Raw genomic sequence first — 17,994 nt, forward strand, 5'->3', positions numbered from 1 at the left:
ATCTGATAAGTTGCTACAGAGAAAAAAAAGAAAAAGAATCAAGCAAGGCAAAAAGCATAAATGCCCAGTAATCTCAGAGACCTTTCCTACCAAGAGTGAATGAAAGTGGGGGTATAGGAAAAAAAGTTATTGCTAGCTTCATACATATAGTGGTATTTTCAGGCTCTATTTCATGTATTATGTAACACTTCAAACAATAATATTTGGGTAGGAAATGACTGCCTGTACCTGAAATAAACTGTTACTATTTAATTGCAGCCTTTTATTATAATCTTCCTCTCCATGTTAAACATTTAAAGGACATCCGGGGAAAGGTTTAGAAAGGTTTTTGATACAGAAAAAATTACTCTCTCTAATAGGCATTAAAACCTGCACAATAAAATTATCCCAATTTTAGAACTATTTGATGTATTTTTATTTACTTTTGTAATGTTAGCCACAAGAGGGAGCCAATAGTACTGGAATGCGACTACCACCCCCTCCCCCACCAAAACCAAGCTGTGGAGTGAAAAACAGCAGTTTAAATAAAACACATTCTCGAGCTCCCAGTGAGATATTTTTATAGGCATTTCAGGAAAATTAGGACCACTAGCTAAAGTGCAAATGGAAAGCTTCAGTTTCTTCACATGTGAATTCAGATTCACTTCTTCGTACATGAACCTGAAGGTGAGAAGCGTGTTTATAATGCATAATATGAGCCAGGCAGCACAGACAGAACTCGCACCAAAGTTTCAGGGCACCACCCCATGCTCACAGCCTTCAGGAGTGGTACTAGCAGTTCGCTGTTTAAGCTGAATTACTCAGCTTTCAGCCTACACAACCTCTTCCAGTGACAAGCAAGATGCGTACACAACAGCCAGTCCCCTAGCTGCGCACCTGGCACAGAAGTAAAGTACTTTTGCTCAGTCCCCTGCAATGTAAAAGCTGTGCATGCCTGACAGGGCATGACCAGGCAAGCCTGCAGGCCCTGAACAGGGGACCATCAGCAGTCACACTTGAAGGCTCCTGTAGCACAAAGGGAAATTCTGCTGTTCAGGCTGCATGGAGAGCACGGAACCTCTGTAAAAAGCAGCCTGGCACACCTCAGAAAGCTTTACAGTCCACTCCCTGTCCACACCTTCACAGGGTGAGCAACCTGGAGGCAGACGACACACTACAGCTCCGGCATTCACTTCTATAAATAGCAATGTCTTACAAGAAATGAAAACTAAATTACTGAAGGGTCGGAATGAAAATCAGCTCTGTTCCTTTTCCTGACAGTAAGGTCAGGACAGGAGTGCATGGCTATTAGCCTCTATCACCTGTTTTTTCTTGTACTTTTTGCTTTACACGTCAGTCCTAATCATACGTAAATGGCCTTGTAAAAATAATTTTAAGCGTCACTAAGCAGAATTTACTTTTGTGGAGAGCTGATTCATGTTGGAAATAATAATCAAAGCAGATTTAGCATATTCTTCTCTTAATAATTTGCCTACAGAAAGAAGGTTATTCTGTTCATTCCTACGGTTTCACAGAAGCTCTTAAATACTGAGAACCAGATCAGAAATACCAACCTCAATTTCAGTGACTTTTCATGCCTTACACTTTGCTTTTCTGATGCGCTCTCTGCACCACAATATTCGTGAGAAGTAGAAAACTACCATTCTCATTATGAAGAATATTCATCTGGTAAAACAAACTACTTTCCCAGGATGTTTTGTAATCACACTTCATTTCCACATTCTGCATTTCTATCCAGATGTTCCTTTTGTCCTGTGAGTCTGCAAATGACTACTACTGACACAAGCGCTGAAGATGAGCTTGCTTCAAATGTACCAAAAGAACCCCAAACAAGCAAAGAAACTGAGCACAAACACACACAAACAAAAAAATATCTGTTGAGGGTTTCTGCTCTCCGAGACAATAAAACAACTTTAGCACTAATAATGTCACAGCACCCAAAATAATTCTCAACATAATTGGTACTTTGAGTTGTCTACTATTGAATTGTATTTTGAATTGCCTGGTGATTTATGATATGGAATGGTTTCAAGTACAGATCTTACTGAAAGACTGCTTTCATAAGCATGATTTTTGTTGTTGTGAAACTTCCTAAGTTCTCCCAGCTACAGTGCAGCTACAATAGAAGCTATTAAAAAGATTTATCAGTTGTTACAAAGAACTTGACACAAAAGATCTTTTCTCTGCACAGGCAGCCACACAATAATGAGTCTGGAAGGCCAGTGAAGAGAACCACTGGGTACCCACATAGGAGTATCCATTGCATTTATAAACACTGTGACATCCTATTCACACAGAAGACCAAATAGGTATGAGGCAAGTGGGGGCAGCACCCTTCCCACCTGTATTTTCCATACTAGGCTTGTTTCAGCTTTGATTAGCCTTTGAACAAAAAAAGGCTGTCAGCACTAAAGGGGCCCTATATCACCTGAGTTTAGTCCTTCTGGGAATGAATTTACCTACCCATTATTGCATTCCTGACACTTAAAGATGAAGACTACAAGAAACACTACCAAATCTTAGACTTAATGACATCAAACATTCCACTAACTCAGCTAGGAGCAACCTTTCCACAGATCACATGCTAAGCATACATACTGGGCACGTTATTCCCCTCTTTCCTCAGACCCACCAGAAGCATGCCAAGGCTGGGGATAAAGGAAGACTCTGTGCTGGAGACAGAAAATCCCTTTTCTCATGTGCCTGGCTAGTTCACTCTGCTTATATAGTCAGATCTATGGCTCCAAGAAGTGTGCCCCTCTCATATCCCATGACACTGAAGGATGCATACTGCAAAAGAGAGCATTGCCAGTGTGAAGGTCAGCTCATTGTCCTCACTTGGAAAAGATACCCTTAGTTCTGTCTCCTGTTTGCCTTATGCTCTGAAATAATGCCGCCAAAGGCCAGATAAAGACTACAATTACAGAGATCTTTTGCGCCACATAGAAGATTAGTGATGAGCACTGTCCTCTTCTTCACAGATCCCAATGCAAGGCACTTGAATTAGCTCAGGCAAGGTGGAAGAACCTTGTAAGGTACAATGTAGGAAGCAGGCCACTCATTTTAGCTGTACTGCTCACTTGGAGCTTAATGCAAGTTAGAAATTTTGCCTGGCTAAAAGGCTGAAACCACGTAAAACCGTCAAGTTTTACATGTTTCCATCCACAAAGAATAAACTGACCTAGATTCTCTCATTCTTAGATTCCCTCACGGTTCTGGCCAGGTTTTCAGAGGGTTGCTAACCTTGGCTGAGTTAAAGGTTTATAATGAAACACTAAAAACCAAGTACGTTTGAGCTGGTTTGGATTTTATTATGAATGTTTTGGATGGCTGTAATGTTAGAGTCAATTCAGATATTCTGGGTACTTTTCATCCAAAAAAATTGCTGCTTGGAAAAAAAAAATCCCATGTTTACAATAAATTAAAATCAATCATTATTTTGGGCCTGATTCTCCATTGCACCATTCCAGCACAGCGTCTGGTTTAAGACTAGGCTCCTGCACTTGCAGTGAACATAACTTGGGTTTATATCCTCTTACTCACTACAATAATGAAAAGAAAACATTTGTGGAAAAATTTACTTGCAACTTCAAAAGAATCAGAAGCATAGGGTGACAGACACAAGGGTGATGAGTAAAGAAGTAAAATACTCAGGGAAAAGTCAGACAAAAATAACTCTGGGAATCCAAAAGATATCAGAAGTAGTGAAAGAGTCTACAGCTTAAGACAGTTTCTTCAAGCTTGTGAGCTGGCTCACCACCTTGAGATACATATGAAGATACCTTATTAAGCTAAAGCTCAAGATAGTGGCTTCTCATTTAGCTGAGAGCTTCATCCTCAAAAAGTTTAAGCAACATACCCCAATTCCCAGTCCACAGCTCTGGAAGAAGTTGAAAGAAACTTACCTTAGGTACTGGTGATGCAAAGCATCACTTTTAACATGATGCTAAAGTAGAAAGGGTACAGCTCAGAGGGCTCAGAGTAATTAGGCATTAAAAGTATGAAGACAAATGAAAACTATTGTAAAGACACCATACAACTGGCTAAATAGTGAAGCAAGTATTTTCAACACCTGAAGTTTTTTCATGCTTTGCTTGATAGGCTCCCAGGTTCTGTCAGTATGTAGTGTAGACTGATTTTTGCCCTTTGGTTGGAACAGTGATTGCAGGTAAAGATGCAGTAGGACAGAGGGAGGTAAGAGATAAAAAATGGGAGGAGGATGATGCTAAAACTCTTATTTTGGAGTTCCTCAGGTACCAGACCATGCATATGCTACCTTCAAAGCCTTCTTGCAGTTACTCTAATTGTTCTTTCTAAAGTAAATTTCTTTCTCCTAAAGAAAAACCTAAACACACTCTTCCATGTTCAACTCCCTGAAAATGAGGTTGCAAGAAGTGGTTCCCCAGCAGGAACAAAATATTCTGCGCTACGCTAATACTGTGCATACCTTAACAATAGACAGAACATTCAGCAATGCCTGTTTTCACTTACAAAGAGAGACAGAGTAATTCTTAGTTAATTTTGTCTGCACTTTATTGAAATAGTTATGAAAAGAGGAAGAAAAAGCATGCTTCTAACTTTGCCAATATCCAAACAAAACAAACAGCAGCAGGGTTTTGTTTTCACTTAAGTTTCATTATACTTCATATATAGAGAATTAGTGCAACTTAAAACTGGTTTGTATTTAAACCCATGTGTATGACAAGAGTGGCCAACATGCTCATTTGCGAGTGGAAAAGTCTTATTGCAGCCATTATTTCTTAGCGTAATGTGTTTTCATATGTTCTGGGAATCTTTTTCCTAAAACAAAAGTAGACCTTAACAAATTAGCAGACCTGAACTGAAAGCCCAGTCAAGAAATCTGAACTTTAGGGAGTTTGCAACTGGCTTTACGATTCTATGGCTAATGTTTCTCTACTACAATAACTGAACTTGGATAACACTGGCAAGAGAACACCAGTCACACAGTGTTGATCTGGAACAGAACAGGCTAAACAACCTTGGCAGGGCTTTTGCAACACTCTGAAAAACAAAGAGACAGCCAGAAGCAAGCTATGTTTTCACCAAGTCAGTAGAGGTTACTCATCTGCAAGCTCTTTCTATTCCTTCATGCTGGTTGTGCAGTTTGGCAGCTGAGTCGTGTCCTCTTTAACTTGCATTACACCCAACTGCAGGCAACCAACTTACACAGCCTTAAGGACAATTAGCAAGAGAAAACAACAGAATTCAGCAAAATGCACCCACTGTAGGTATCTTGGATAAAAAACAATCCCCAGCCAAAACGTGACTGGTGGTTGCATAATGCATTCATGATGGCATGGAACTTTTCTAGAAAACATACACACAGGGAGAGAAATTAACTGTCCCTGAGTGGGAATTCAAGCTGTCCTGTCATTCATAGGTACTCTGTTCAGCACTTCAAATAAGCAAGCTTAAAAAGAATTAGCATTATATGAAGCAGCTAACTGATGCATGTTAAACTTCAGACAATTTATGAAGAAAATGCATGTTGAAACAGTATGCTTTACTTCTTTGTCACCTGCTCTACTTGCATCCTCATCCCGGTTTTACACCATGCAGAGGAAGATGCTACAGAGTAAGGTGAATGAAAGGGCAATTAGGTTTCCAATTAGCAAAGGGAGTAACAAGATTTCTTACTGAAGTAGAAAATTCAGGAGAGCTCTCCTAAGTCAGCTTTCCATACAGTGTATATTAGCAATTAGTCAAGAAAGTTTAAGACAAAATCAGCCAAGAAGCATCTGTAAAGCAAACATGGCCTCAGGTAATCTAACTTAGCAAGGAATCACAGGACAGCTTACAACAGCTTAACTTGAAATTCCTCAGTGGTGTTTCTGCCATAAGTCCATTGTTTAGTCATCCAACATATATTAGATCTCTCTTCCCACAGTTCTCATGCCAATTTGCCAAGCAAGCAAAATACTCCTTTATCTTTCTCCACACTCTGGCCATCTTTCTCCTAAAAGTCAGACAGGAGAGAGCATAGCAAACAAACATGGCAGGCAACACATGTGACACTAGTCATCACCCTCTGCTTGTAACACAAGTTGTGAACGTGAGCCAGTAACCTGAAGGCAAAAGGCTCTATGTTTTATTAACACTCCTATGGAACCTGCTTCCTGCCTCATTGATAGCTTTAAAAAGAGCAACAACAGCAATCTGGGAGGACCTTCTACAGGCAGAGTGACTATGAATTTTCCACTACACACATACAGATATGATACAAAATGGATGGATATCAGAATAGACATGAACAGGGCAAAATGTTAAGATAGAAGAATTGATCACGAAACTGAATTAAAAATTGCCAGAACCTTCCACAAGGCTTTTCAGAGATGGGAATAAACTGGGGGGGGGACACGACGACTACTGGAAGCAGAATGCTGTTGAAAAATATTGCTTAAGAGCCCTGGCACTTAAAATAAAACACTGAAAACAAGGACAAAACCATCACTTTCAAGACGCTAATAAACCCTTAAGATAAAATAAACTGCAACTGAAGAAATATGCAGGTGACGTTCTCTAGGAGACAGCATGCATGCATTATTACAGTCCATAAACATCTGGAAAAAGCAATTTGGTCTCATTTGTTCCAGTTCATTTAATCTCCAAACAGAGAAACTTATCTTCTCAAGCCAAGACTAATGAAGAAATAATGTCTTCAGCCTAATAGGTCAAATGTAAACAGGTTTAAAGTTAAACCATTCCCAATACGTTAGAAATGACCCTACCCACATGATTGTTCACACTCATCTTCCTCTTCTGGAAGAGGAAGTCCAGATCTGACTCCAAGTTTCCTGCCCTAAGTTTTGTTCCTACCCAAAACAATTACTGATTAACTGAGTACATGCAATCAGCTTACTCTGGAGATTTAATAACACTCAGTCATATCACTGTGACTGAAAAAGTAGTTGATGGTTTTGTGTTACTTGGAGAGCCGTACATAGAAAGATTCTCCTTCTTGGGAACTGAATGACGGCTCTGCTGTTAGTACTGTTATGGCCCTGTTCCTGCTCCTTTGCCATTTCATTCCTCTCTACAATTCTGCAGTTTTGCCAAGGATTGGGTAAAAGTTGTCTTGCTTGAAGGTCTTCAAACGTTTGTTTAGATGTCTATTCGGTAAATTCCTTCATTCTCTTCTTTCCTTGCATAACTATATAACTGTAGTGCATTAAGACATGAGATAGAATGAAAGTTTTGGAATAAAACCTAGAGAAAACCCACTCCAGCTCCCCAGAAAACCCAAGCCAGACAAAAACAATACACACACACAAATTGAAAACCTCACCCCACTGCCCTGAAACCCACCCAGATAGATAACACAATGAATAATGAATCAACGTCAAAGCACATAAGTTGCTGGTGACAGGTACTCTTTGCCAAAACTCAAGAATGCATCCAAATCAGAAAAAAAAAAAAAAAAATTCAATAATTAAGAGAGGCATTTCACAAGAAAATTTACAGATCTGAACAACGGTAAAGACAAGCTGGGGTTTTGATTAAATTTCAGCCAGAACCTTCCTCTCTGTAGCTTCTGATTTTGTAGAGCCTCATATACACATACTTGGGTCATACTATGGCTACTAGAGGTTCAAAATCTGCAAATTTCATGGCCACTGAGCTCATTGAACAGCAGAAGCAGCAAGGTGCCAAATCCCTTCTGAGAAGAATGAAGGATATCAGGTTTTTCCTGAACAGTCTGTACACTCAGTGTTTTGCTGGAAAAGGCATTCCCTTCCCCCTTCATTAGCAAAATGGTACCACTTCACTTTTCAGCAAATCTGCTGGCTTCAGCATGCTTAGCTACAAGAATGCAAGCTGTATGCAAATAGCCTACTTACTTTATCCATTAAATCTAATCTAACTTGAATAAGGTTTGATCGATTATAACTTTAGTGTTTTCAGAGGACTTCTGTTTCTAATCAAGATTTTACATTAGGGCTATCCTTTAATGCCACATACATACCAACATAATAGACTTTTTTTCACCCAAGTTTAAGAAGTTAAAAGCTTCCTAGGAACTATCTAGACCATCAGCTGAATTTGCACAATCCCATTTCAATAGCATGACAATATCAAAAGATGTTTATATAACCGCTATTTCTATGACTATGCCACTGAATATACCTTTTGCTACTGCTTAAAGTACTTCTGGGGTAGTCAGTGCTACACAAGTATTGGAAACAATCATTGAAGTTGGGCAGGAGGACTTAAGTTCTGCTGCTGAGGAAACAACGGTAGAGCCAAGAGCCAGTGTGACATCACACATTGAGGTCAGCCCACCTTACTAGGCCAGTGTCTTTCCTGGACTGGGGAGTTCAAACCAAACACAGCACAGGACGTATGGCTTCACAGGTGCCAAATGGGGAGAAATTAGTATTTCCCTCACTTTGTTGACCAGGCTTTTGGTAATGCAGCCCACGATGCTGTTGTATATTTTCAGTGCCAGGGCACACTGCTGCCTCAATTTCAACTGTGTCTACCAGCTCTCCTCTGGTGTTTTTATGCAAAGCTGACTATTAGTCAGCTGGCCTCTAGCTTGTACTGTTGCATGGGGCTATTCCAGGTACAGGATTCAACATCTGTGTTTGCTAAACACTGTGAGGTCCTGCTCAGGCCATTTATCCAGCCAGTTGATGTCCCCCCTGCCTTTTAGCCTATCAATCACTCCACTGACTTTGGTATTAACAGCACTCTTGCTGAGAGGACATTTCATACCATCATCTAGGTTATTAACTTGGATATTAGTCTCAGTATCAGGGATACCATTGGTAGCTAGCTAATAGTTGAACGTTGTGCAGCTGATCACCTGCTGATTCATATTGTAACGTATAATCAAAGATTTCATTAAAAACCTTCTTTATGAAAAAATCTCTGTGTTTATCCTAGCAGAGGCTTGTTTTCCTCAAACTACAAGTCCATGTGGCACAAGTTCAGGACTTTGTGTTGCTCTAAGTTAATCAGGAAGCCTCACATATTCTCAGTGAAGCCACAGCTCAGGGAATGAGTTACACTGCTTAGAATTGCTTTATCAGACGTGCAAGCTCTAGGACAGTCTGTCAAGACTTGCACAGAAAGATGGACAGCTTCATAGTTGTCACCCTGAATTAGTGCAGGGGAGTATGTATGACAGGGATCCTAATGTCCAGACCCACAGCCGAAGCTTTATTTTTCTCCAAAGGCAGGCTGCTGCACATGCAGAACTTCTCTCAGTTCCAAACAAACCTACTTCCACTCTACTCCATTTGTTGTTGAATGTCACTTGGGAGACATGTAATACTGTAATAATGTCAAGTATGAGAGGTTCTTAACTGAGAAAAAACCCTAATTTAATAATGCCTAACTTTTTAATCTTCAAAAATTGACAGACCATGTCTGTAGGGGGTAGAGGGAGCTTATGAATTACCTGGTTAGAATGCAAAGCCTTCTACTTCTACTTCAGCAATAAATTAAATTTTCTAATCCAGCCCCTCATATGCATCACACTTGAGAGCTTCCTGATGCTATTAAAAAGATTTTTAATAGATGAAAAGCTATTAACTTTGATTATTACCTGTAATGGATGTTTCTATAGAAATACATTTCTACCATGTACAAACAACATTAGTTTGAGAACCTAAGCTCTTAGCAAACACTGCTTCAAACTGCAAAGAAAGTCTTCAGAGGCCTGTGCCTCCAGCAGCAGGAGCACATGAAAGGTATTTGTCTTTGTGGTTCTGAGGGCTATGAACCAGCAGAAAGACACTGCAAGAAGACAGCTTTCCCTGCAGAGTCCACCATCTTGGAGCAGTCAGCAACCACCGTTCTGATCTGTGAAATGGGTACAGTCACCCCTACAGTTGTGGCACCACTGGAACAAATCACGTTAAGGTTTACTGTGTAGTGCTGCATCTCTTGCACACCACAGAATGTGGTGGCTCAACTCAGCTGCCACAGAGCTGCACATCTGCAGCCTTGCTGAAAACCCAGTAAACGTTAAGCACGCACAATGTGCCTCTGCTGAGGAATTTAGCAGTGTCTTTTTTCCTGCAAGGGGCTCTTTCTGCTGCGGATACTGAGTAAGTCACAGGAAACCATCCAGTCAACAGAATATTATTCTACTTCACACTAGGTTAAAAACGTATCTCTTCAAACATGTTTTTCCAAAAACTGGGATTTGCCTTACTCAATGAGAGATTGGATTTGGGTACATGTCTTCCATGTCTCAGGCAAATACTTCTAGCAACTGAATTTCTGGACATTGCAAAAACAGACGGTACCTCTGCTTCCTCAGACACATGTATTCCTATTAAAAAGTTTTAATTCCAGAAAGTCATCATTTTACAAAGGGAAAAAAATAAAATCTTATCAGAAACATTCTCAGTGTCAATAGTCAGAATAATGTCTTTGACATCATCTCTGAAAATATTAGGCTACTTAAGTGCTTTATCTTCCCTCATTAAATTTCAAATGATTAAAGGGAATGGAAAACCAAGACCCTAGTCCAGCAACACACAGACATGCTCTCTGAATCAGGATGCTCAGCTTTATCTGTGGCCATGCCTTTGAATTAAACTCTAGGATCAAGTACCATAACTTTGCATCCAAATTTTTTATTGTTAAGCCCATCCAGAAGGCAAAAGGCATTTCTGTGCAAAACATCTGCTCTTTCTTGTCTCCAGTTCCACAATATATTACTGACAAGTCTTACTGATGAATTTTGATACCATAGGCAATTAAACACATACAATGTGTGTACATTAAGTTTTTTATTTTAAATATACATACATGCATACACATAGTTAAAAAAATCTCATTGGAAAACCAGGAAGAGGGGAAATTGAAATACACAATGTTTTTAAAAAGCATGGATTTAAACTGTGTGGAACTGGATTATACAGAAGACTTCGAATTCATTATGTCTGTCAGTCTGTGCCATGACAGATGTGGAAAGAACTATTTGCAAGCAGCTTAGCTGCTCACTGCCTGCTATAAACATGATCTGTGCAATCACCCAACTTCCATGAAAATACTGATTGACAGAAAAATTTCTTGCTCAGAATTTAAGGAAAAAAAAAAAGAAAACAGAATTTAAAAACAAAATAAAAAAGAAAAGCCCTATACCTTTGCAGCACTATAGGAAGATCTGGGTTGAGCATAAATACCAGCCCAGTCTTCCTAGAGAACTCAGGTCTTAAGCTCACTAGAGATCCTCTAGAAGCAGATGCATTATACACTTTATGAAGCCTGAGAGAAGGCTGAGCAATCTCTGCAGACCTCACCAGCATCCCCTCCTGGGAAAGGAGCTAAGCACAAAAGCATCAGTTTTAGATCTAGCCCTACTTTCTCTTCTTACTGGTGTCATCTCGAGGGCAAGCGCTCCCACACTCACCTAACACTACATAAAGTTCATATCCTTCACTACAAACACATTTTGTTTCTTCATTTATTTCTACCCTACCTGCTGACAGCTGCCACTCAAACTATACTAGTCGATAAAGTCATTTACTGCACACTTAGCTAACAGAAGTTAGCAAGCTCTTTGTAGAAGTAGAAGCTTTGTAGAAGTTAGCAAGCTCCGAAGAAGATATGACCACATTTCTGCTCTCACAGGAAAATACAGGATCTATAATAAGTCTCCCAACTCTTTGGCCTTAACAGTCACTTTTATGATCTGCGAGATTTAACTACCAGTCTTGTATAGTAAATTAAGCTAAAGCATAACTTGCTGCTACTCAACAGAAGAACCCTTTCCCCCCTCCCTCCCATACCAGATTTCTAATTAGGGAGATTAATCCATCTTCTGCTTTGCTTAAAATATGCATTTAACATGCAACTGTTACACATTAACATTTTTAACTGACAATTAATACATGAGCATCTCCTTCCCTCATCTACAAGGATCCTTAATACCTCCTCCAAGCAAGCAACGGCTGCTGTAACTCTCCCCATGACTTCCACAGCAATTCCCATCAGGTATCTCACAGGCTCAAGTCTTTTAACAAGTTTGCATAAATAATGAAGTTCGTGAGGAATGCTCTTCCCTGTGGAGCAAAGTTATGCCTCATCTGAAAACTGCTGAGTGCTGTTAATTAATGTTTTCTTTCCTCTAAGGGTCATCTCCTCTATTTCTATTCATTCACACAGTCAGATAAGTAGCTGCAGTGGTAGTGAGTGCCAAGGAAGAAAGGGTGTTGTCTCCAGCCATGAGAGGTGTGAAAAGGACCCTGTGTGGGTCTAGAAATGGGATGTGCACATCCAGCATCACTGGCAGAAAGATGCTGCAGTGACAAACGACAGAAAGCTTTTCTGTGTAAATGTACACACCAGTGCAAATTACAGTCACATAAAATACACACTTCTACTGTTATCGAGGATGAAATAGTTATGAATTAAAGGAGATTACTAAACCACATACTTATTCAAAGGTGATTCAATCACAGGGAATGCAGCACTGGAACAAAGCACCATGCACACACAATTATGAGATCTGACAGGCTAGGGGCCAGGGTGTTTTGGTTTTAGTTTGGTTTGGATTTTTGAGTATTTGGGTATTTTTATTTTAGAAACGATTGACAGAAGTTGCAAAAGAGAAGTGGTATCCTATAATAGACTTTGGTGAAGATTAGAGGGAAAGAACAATAGCCCAAGGAGAGCAGAAGAATTGTTTTGTCTGATGTTCTGCCAAGCTTGTGTTAAATAACAAAACAAAGTCCTAAAAGAATTTGTTAATATGGCAACAAGTCTCTCCTGGACCGATGAAAGATAAAGCTATGTAAAGCATTGCTAATCTATTTGAGCACCAGTTTCTGCTACTCAAGTTAAAGCTATAGCTCTTGGCTGTGGAAACCTCATTTGTCAGGGTCTTCCTCTCCAGCACCAGTGAGCCTGCAGTACCTCTTGATGTGCTGTAAGTTCATCAGAGCAATTTCCAAATCTTTTCAGAGGACTAACTCTTAAAAGTCACAAATGATTATCTGGCGCAGCTCCAGCCTCCCAGACAAAAAATGACTACCTAACTATAGAAATCAAGGTATACCTTATTAAGATCATTCATTTTTTTCAGAAGAGCTCCTAACTTGTTCTGATTCCACTAAAACAAAGCAAGAAATAAAAAGTATTCTTCTACTGAAAGTTTCCTTTGTCCTGTAAGCTATTCACCCATACCTACCCTCCTGATTCAGGTATTTATGTTATTTTATGGCACTACTTCTTAGTGCAGAAGATAAGCACAGGCTCTAGCCCAGAGAATTTATCCTTTTATAGCCAAGATACAATGAAGTGAGATGGGGAAGAATAACTAGGGAACATGACAGTATGCCATAGTTCTAACTATGTAGTTAGAAATGGTGCAAGACTGGTAAAAAAATTGTAGAAGGGTGCTGCTTTATACAACATATTGTGATATTCTAGATTGAAATGGTGTGATACTCTAGATTGAAATGGTGTACATAGTTCGGGTATGCCATGGATGAGAAAGGGGCAATTTACATGACTTATCTGGATTAGGATGATTTGACTTTATGGATCAAAACAAAGGCAAAATCCTTGCTCAAGCATAGCTATGCAACTAAATCAGTGTCATGCAAAGCTACATCCTAAGTTTCCATGAACTGTCAAGAAAATGAATTAAATTCAACTTTGGAGCAGTGCCTAGGGAAGAATTTCTATATGCAACTGCTTTCCATGATCTCCAACATATGGTTACTGAAAATCAGATTGTTTTGCTCTCTTCCTTTAACACAGCTTTCTGAGTACATTTGTTTTCCTCTCTCTTCTAGAGCAGAACTTTCAATGCAAAAAGACATGAAAAATGAATCTCATGGCTGCAAAGTGTTACATGCTCAAAGCAGCAACTCCCTCCTCTCCTACAAGCATCCCAGGACAGCTTGTATTTTTCTCAATCACCAGTGTACATATGCATCTCAAACCAAGGCTGTGAGGAACTTGGCAGCATATACCTTCACAGGCTTGCCACTCACAGAAATTTGTTGCTTTCTGAGCTGCATTACAACACAAAAGCAGCAGCCAGAAATGCCCAGTTTTGTTTGACTTAAGGGTCACAAAGATGTGAAGATGCACAAGCTTGTATGGTTAAAGTGGAAACTGAACGAGTCACCTAATTTCTCGGAGACTGACTCAGGCCCAAATCCTGTAAAATCATTTTGGAGAAATGGTGATTTTCCATTCTTAGGCCAAGTTTCAGGTTAGGATTGGAGACCAGGCTGATGTTTGTACTCATTCCCCTGTATACACTTCCAGTTGAGTGCAAGGAGACACCACTCAGTACTAACACATTTCAGGAAGTTTAGCAGAATTTGGGTCTTTGGTGTTTATAGCTTACAAAATAAAGCTACAAATTGAAAAAGCTTATTTTCTCTTTTTCTTTTTAACCAGATTTTATTTTCTACTGTCTAAGGATGAAGACAATTACAGGATTTGGGTTTTAACACTTATAAACTTTCTGTGCTGCTGTGTGACCTTCATGACTCCAATGACCTTAGAAATAAAACAAAAAAAAAGAAAAAAGAAAATAAAATTGCAGTCAACATTTTACAAAACCACTGCTAAGATGGGTCACTAATGGCTCTTAAAACTTTCCAAAAAGCAGAGACGCTGGGAAAATATTAAAAAGTAACTAACCTGGCCCCAAAATATAAACAAAGTACTCAACTTAGACTAAAACAATGCAGAGATTTCATACTCTGTTATCCACACACAAAACGCCAGGGAATTAGAATATGGACAAGGAAGGGAATATGACAGGATGAAAAGAAGTTCCTATCCTAAACTGTACCTCTATGAAAAGGGAGAAAGTGTTTTAAGGCAGAAGCGTGTGCATGTGAATTCTGGCTACATCTACGGCTGTGTGCTGCAGCATCCAGACACTTGGGGATCTGCCATCACAAATAAAATGAGTAGTTTGCCAGTAACATACCAAACATTAGTGGTGTCTAACATAACTATAGGTTTTGCTCACAATAGCACTGCCAAATGACAGCAGGGCTTTTATTCAACTGCTTGCTTTCCTTTCTCACTGTGGAACAACTGCCTGCCTAACTATTGAATATTACATACAGATAAATATGTTTGTTACACGCATACAGAAAGCCCACAGGGTTTCAGTCAATAATATTCAACTCCAGGGCTTTTGATCACACAATAATTTATCAAAACAGTTACTGTGTGAAGAGTAGAAAGAAAATGATATGGTTTCGCACAGCGTAATACTAACCAGTCCAAACTGTAGATTTCCACAGCAATACTTAAAGCGTGTTAAAAAGGAAGCTTCAAATCTAGCAGTCTTTCTAGTTCACTGGCTTGCTTTGATTATCATTTTACAAGCTATGAACTCTTAGTTTAAGTGTTTGATTCTATGTGGTCCACTTGTACTGGACCAACTATAAATACTCAAAGGTGATGTAAGGTAAAAATAGCAGGAGTTACTGCCAGCTTGAGGAGGACAAAATACTGCCCTGTACCTGCCTATGTTTATATTCAAGTTCAAGTGAAAGCAGATGAAGTTTCCCATTAAGACAAACAAAGCAAAAAAAGACAGGTACCTTCTTTAGTCAGCTAAACCATGTTGAACCTGTTAGAAACCCTGCTGGTGTAAAAGCACAATAGGGGAAAACTGTCTTTTAGGGGCAGAAGAGCAGATCAGCATTCATGAGCTGCTTGTTCTGTTACAAACTGTAAGAACTCCTGAAAACCACTCTCAAAGGAAACTAAAGGCCAGTTCAGCCAACAGACAAGGGTCATTAGTCCACATCTAATTTGAAAGCACTAGGCAGGACAAAAGATTAGCATCTTGCCTTTGTCAGAATTAATAGAGTTGGAATTAAAATCTTTGCTGTAAAGCAGCTTAAGTCAATCCAAGCAACTATTCTTTCCAACTATGCTGCTCAGTCTAGTCAGTTGTCAAAAAATATAAAAAACAAATCAAAACAGAAATCCTACTCAGAAACTGACTTGGCCTCTCCTGAGGAGTCATCAGGGCTAATGGCACAGACCAGTCACTCTACAGGTAAGGGTGGAAGTGATGCCAGAAATTACTGTTCTTCTGCAGAAACCTGCCCAGCAGTCCATTGAAGCAGCAGCAATCATATGAAGATATCAGACAACTTGGCCTCCTACCTATGGAGGGAAGTAAATCGATACCTCATGACTTCTACTTCCAGAAAGCAGCATCAACATGTATCTGTCATCACTTGGCTTATCACATTCCAAGAGGGACAGACAAGGACTCTGTAGCAGCCTGGGAAGCAGGTTGCAGTAAGCCAGCCACCGTACCCTCCATTTGTCTGTAGAGTGCTTGTTGCTCTCCAGCTGGACTGGAGTTGACACCTCAGCAAGCTGAGAATCAATTTTGGTTCCTTCCAGAAGAAAAGCCCTACTCTTCCTTTTGATACACTTTCAGAAAACCTTTCCTTTTCTCATTTCACTATCTCAAGGGCAGTTTTGTGAATATCTACCTCAAATTCCTTTTGCAGATGGCTTTCCAACTACTTCCTAGAATGGGTCCAACTTTTCTGTTTATAGTGTTTGAATATAAATTTCAGCCTGAACTTTCTCCCTGTCTTGGCTACTTTGTTTACCTCAGCTGGAGTGTGCTACCAATTACCTAAAACCCCTCTAGCTCTACTACATTTGGCAGGAATATTCAGGTAAGGCAACATGTAGAGATTAGGGCATCCAAAACCACTTCTCCAAAATCTATGGAGAGCTTCATTACCTAAACTGACATACGGGGAAAAGAAAGAAGGAACACTGGAAAAACTATTCTGAAAGATTTTACTTTTTAAAAAGCTAACAAATTTTTAGTGTAGTGGGCATTTCAAACAATATTAATCTTATTTCAAGGCATAACACTGATCAGCTGCAGCTCCTATAAAACACTGCTGCCAAAAGGCAGTCTGTAGGTACTGTTTAAATAGCCAAACACTTTCTTTCTTTGCACTGGCAGGAACGGTTTGTGATACTTCAACAAAGAGTGTGGTAAAACTTTGTTACATATGATAGGCAAAACTAGTTATGGTCTTAATAAAGTGCTTCTAGTGAAGTATTATCAACATCACCATTGTGTATAATGAAGCATATCCATTTTCCAGGTTTTCCTCTAGAAAGCTGTATTTCTTTATTATTATGCCATTATAACACTGGCCCCATTTAAGTAGCATTTCTGAGCCTTGAGGATATGTTGCTTATTTACCTAGCATCAGCATGAATATTGTCTATTTTTCTGTTGGAGACATCAACAAGGGAAAAACACATGTTTCTAGCTTGCTCGGCAATGCAAGACCATTTGCAATATCCAGTACGTTTGATAGCATTTAAAAGAAAAACAAAGTCACCCTTATTTCCTAAACCTACCAAGCCACCTTTTTCAGGGTTGTGCTAACCCCTAGAAATTAGGTTTGACAGTCAAACTATTTTGTTCCATCAATAACTTTCAGGAGTGGATTTTCCTGAAAGGGACTTCATGTCCCAGTTTACTTCAGCAGAACCTGCCTCTCAGAAAGGACTAATGTTTACTATTTATTCCACTTTGGCAAGTTGTTAAGTATGTTCTTACTGATATATGCTGTTCCTAACAGGTGTCTAGATTCCCCTTAATCTGGCAGGGGAATGCACGTACACACGGGCATGGTTACTCCTCCAATAGGATTTAATGATTCCAAAAGCTGACCTGTAACGCAGCCTGAACTCATCCCCTTTCACCCCAACTTCCAGTGCTAGACTACTCATATCATCATCTCACAGTCGGAAATCTGTCCTACCTGATTTTTTTTGCAGTTGTACTAGTATCTTCTCCAGCCATCGGTAAAACTAGATGAAATGAAAATGCAAACTGGAGAAGTCATTTCCAGCAGATAAATTCCTTGCTAGCTCTTTCCCGCCTGCTGCTAAGCCAGCCTTCTATCTAGAGGAAAGACCTTTGTGTTTTTTTTCCTGCTTTATTATTAGGCTGGAAACAATAGCCTTTTTGTTCTATGG

General features: G+C 39.6%; 1 protein-coding gene across 2 annotated transcripts in view; it reads right to left on the bottom strand.

The window, feature by feature from the left end:
* Positions 1–17,994, bottom strand: part of FBXL7 (F-box and leucine rich repeat protein 7) — a 185,828-nt gene that overhangs the window by 51,093 nt on the left and 116,741 nt on the right. The window contains exon 1 of one of the 2 annotated variants that reach the window (XM_061346714.1): positions 17,778–17,932. The exons of the other annotated variant lie outside the window; for it this stretch is intronic. The gene's annotated coding sequence lies outside the window, so the exon portion shown is untranslated. Of the gene's footprint in view, positions 1–17,777; positions 17,933–17,994 lie in introns of those variants that run through there. 2 annotated transcript variants of the gene reach the window in all.

This window comes from Neopsephotus bourkii, unplaced genomic scaffold (genome assembly GCF_033783945.1).
Source record: "Neopsephotus bourkii isolate Nb327-2 ecotype Australia unplaced genomic scaffold, CSIRO-AGI_Nbou_v1 NB_272, whole genome shotgun sequence".
Classification (NCBI taxonomy): domain Eukaryota; kingdom Metazoa; phylum Chordata; class Aves; order Psittaciformes; family Psittacidae; genus Neopsephotus; species Neopsephotus bourkii.